General features: G+C 49.8%; 1 pseudogene; it reads left to right on the forward strand.

The window, feature by feature from the left end:
* The first annotated feature begins 541 nt into the window (after positions 1-541).
* On the forward strand, positions 542-1864 carry LOC132137514 (uncharacterized; annotated as a pseudogene).
* Positions 1865-4224: the final 2360 nt, after the last annotated feature.

The raw sequence follows: 4224 nt of genomic DNA on the forward strand, positions 1-4224 counted from the left end.
ACGAGCTGGAGCAGGAAGCCACGGCTCTAAGACTTCAAGCAGAGGACGCCCTAAAGCATCAGGCCCACACCCAGAGTCGTCTAGATCAGCTGCTTCTCGAGACCCAAGACCAGCACGAGAAAGAGAACGCCACAGATTCCAGAGCTACAAAAAGAAGTGAAAGACTTCAAAATGCCCTGGAGAATCTCCGTCTGGACACAGACAAAAGAGAACATTTGGAGAGAGAAGCCCGAGAGGGACTCGAGGCAAAGCTCCGACAAGGTGAAGCCCTCTTGAAAGGGCTGAAATCGAACTTGAAAGAAAGGAGATGCTAAAGCTAAGGCCTATGAAAATCACCTGAAAATGGCCCGAGCTGAAATCCATGACCTTACGCAGCGTAAAGACTTTCTAATAGATGAACTTGACATGGTTCACAGAGAACTGAAACATTCTTATAAACTGCAAAGTGAACAGAAAGAGGAAACACACTCCACAGAGTTTCCACTGGCCAGTGAACCCCAGCCTTTCAGCCAGAACTTCGAGCTGAAAAAGGGGGTGAAAGCCTGCTTCTCAAAATGTCACCAGCCAGCCTCCACGAACCCCTGTCAGCAGTAGGGGAGGGAAAACCCTTCCAGAAAGTCCGGGTCTCCGGCCACGGACACATAACTCCCAAAGAACTGGAAAAGCTGGCTAGAAACATCCCTACGTTCAACCCAGATCCTGCAGGAGGCCATGACATTCAAGCTTACTTACAAGATATAGACTTCACTTACAAACTGTCACCAACGTAACCACTTGGGACAAGCTGTACCTGCTCAGAATTACGTCCAGTCGTGAGGTACGCAGTTTCTTAGACCGTCAACCAGAGACTGTCAAAACAGACTACCAGCAACTGCGAAAAGCTTTGGTGCGTGAATTCTCTGATCCAGAATCAGACCAAGGGCTAGTAACCGCAATGGACCTCAAGCAAGGTCGACTTGAAACCACCCAAATTTCTATAACCGACTGCGACGTGCCTACTTCGGAGCAAGAAATGACCAGGCATGGAGGAAGACGTTAACTTCCGAACTTTGTTTCTTCGAAACCTCCATCCTACTGTCAGCCACCATTTGGGAGTGTTAGCATGTCCGCGTAGCATGTCAACGCAACAGTTACGTGATTTAGCACATAAGGCTTACACCAAACAAAAGACTGTGTCAGAAAAGACTGTAAAACACCCAACTATTTGCCCTGTCTCTGAGTCCTCTTCAGAGTTGACCCTAGAGGGCGCCCAACAGCACCACAGTTATAGACCCAGCAACCGAGAGTCAAAACCGTTCCAAGCCAGCAGAGGGCAGCGCGGTCGCGGTGGTGGTGCCCGTCCGAGGCACCAGAACGACCGCTCTGGAGTATCCTGGGACCGGCCTCGCCCCTCCCACAACCAAAAGGGGGGGGCCACCTGGGAAGCCGTCCGGCGACCCAGAAATAGCCGACCTCCAGCCTCCAGAACACCAAGCCCAGGAAGCCGGGAGGGGGAACACTCTCGACGTGATGCTTGGAAACTCAAGGCTGAACCCACATCTAACAAGGAAAGTGCAGCCATGTCCGAAGCTGCAGAACTTCTGAGTATACTGAGAAAGTTCCTTCAAAAGAAACCTCACAAGGAAGACAAGAAGGATAAACCAGACACCGCATGACTAAACCTTATGCCTGAAACCAACACCACTCCCCACGTCGCCGCAACGGAACCAAGCACACCGAACACTGTTTTTCAACCACTAACTAATGAACTAGCTGTTGCATCATCAAACAATAGCAACACCCACTCAGTCCAGCTGACGCCTGCAGCCCCTGACTAAGAAAGCATCATCCCACGCACTGACATGCCAGAAAGTGCTGTTTTGGTCATCTGTACCCACAACGCAACACACAAAACATACCCTAACTGCTTATCGGTCAACACACAAGCCCCATCACCAAAACTCCTGGGCAACCTGATCAAGAAGGGAGTGGCTCGGAAACTCTACCTAACCATCACTTTAGAAAAGGAAATGAGACTCGAAGCCCCTGTGGACACGGGCTCAGACCTCACGTTGATTTCGGCTCAACTATTTGATAAGCTCAAATTTGAAGCTCAGAGACAGATTCGGACTCTTAATTTCCACACTTGCAAACTGAATGTGCAGTCATACAGCCAAAATGACATCCAGCTCAGAAATGTAGCTCCCATCCACCTGACGATCGGTCCTATGAGTCTAGTACATCCTATTTATGTCTCACCAATGAACAATTATTCATTTCTCATCGGGAAAGACCTGCTAGATCGCTTTGAGCCTTTACTAGACTTCAAACAGCTCAAAGTCTGGACTCAAGTGCGAGAACCTCTTCCCCTCCAGCTACACAGGTCGCTGGTACCAGACTGTCAGGTCACAGAGGTCACAGGAATTCCCACAGAGCCAGACTATCAGGTCACAGAGGTCACGGGAACCCCAGCAGCCAGCCATGGGTACCCAGCCTCAACAACGAACCAAGGCTCAAGCTCAATCCTCTGCACCTTCAAGGCCACCAAAGACTCTGATACCTACTGCCCCAAGGTCAAGACCGAACTGCAGCTGCATGATATAACCACAGCGGACAGTATTCTGGCCATATGGGCAGACAACTCAGCCATTAGTCTCTCACTATACAATGCAATCATTGAGAAGACACCTGACCTCCCTTATACCAGCAAGCGCACACGTTTCCCTTTGAACTCACACCCATCCTCTATGGTGTCTGCCAGAGGAATCTGCGCTTTGCACGTGAAATGGAATTACCGATGCCTGACTCATTATTTCCTGGTCCTTCCGGACCTGCCCCACGATGTTTACATTGGAGCAGACCTCTTGATTCGCCTCAAGGCTCATGTGGACATTTTTAATGAAGTTGTATGGGCCCCATTGACTTTGCAGCCACACGTTTCCATCAACCATGACAACCTCATGTCAGGGCAGACCATTCCAGAAGTCTGCATCTTAGTCAACGAACAGGAAACGGTGGTACCAGCTTACACCAAAGGGGTCGCTATTCGGCTCAACATGCGATGGGGTCAAACCTTAAACCACACGCTGGGTTTCTTCCAACCCTCACCTGAATGTGTGGAACTCGGACTCGCACTGGAAGCCACACCCCTCACTGACGTGTCATCTCGTGTAGTATACATCCTGTTCAACAACTGCATGGCAACTAACATCAACATTCCCAAGGCCTACCGGCTGGGATGGCTAGTGAGCCATGACTTTCATGACTTTGAACTTGTACTACCCGTCATTGGGCCCATTCCACCTGCACTGATACCCGAAGGGAGTACAGACAACACATTGTTCACTGCACCCTTCAAACTCATCGCCATCACATCTGTCATGTCGGTGTCCAAAGACCAGGTGTGCAGAACGGAGCTGACCGAGGACCAACACCTCACAATATACACAGTCTCCCACCAAAACATCGGTGAGGCTAATGAACCTACTACACCTCTCAATACCAAACCGACTGATGACACACCGACGGAGGAGCCTTACCCAGGTTTTGAATCTCAAGTGCAGCAAATTCTACAAGACGCTAATGCACTTCAGAGCGATACGGATCGTCAAGGACTCAGACAAGTTCTGTATAAGTTCAAAGAATCCTTTGCCAAAGACTCTTTAGACTGTGGTCTCACCAACCTCCACACGGTGTGCATCCCTACGCACCCTGATGCTCCTCCCACTTTTGTCAAACAGTACAAGATTCCCATCGCCTCACACGAACCAGTGCAGGAGATTATTGAATCTATGCTTGAGAAGGGTGTCATCCGTCCATGCAACAGCACCTACTCAGCCCCCATCTGGCCCGTCCTCAAACCTAACGGCAAATGGCGACCCACCATTGACTACAGGAAACTGAATCAACAGGTGCCGTTGTCACGATGGCCCATGACCCAGCTAGAACAAAAAATAACCCGAATCAGAGGAGCCACAATCTTCTCTACACTTGATGTGGCCTCTGGATTCTGGACCATTCCGGTGCACCTGGAAGACCAACACAAGTTGGCATTCACATTTGGCAACCGACAGTTCACCTTCAACAGGTGTCCGTTCGGCTACACCAACTCACCAGCTGAATTCAACATCTTTCTGAACAAAGCCTGCCCAGACGCTAGAATGAGAGGTAACCTGATCTATGTAGATGATGTTCTCATGAAGAGCACAATGGTGGCCGACCACCTGACAGAAATAGACTATGTTT

Source organism: Carassius carassius, unplaced genomic scaffold (genome assembly GCF_963082965.1).
Source record: "Carassius carassius unplaced genomic scaffold, fCarCar2.1 SCAFFOLD_62, whole genome shotgun sequence".
NCBI lineage: Eukaryota > Metazoa > Chordata > Actinopteri > Cypriniformes > Cyprinidae > Carassius > Carassius carassius.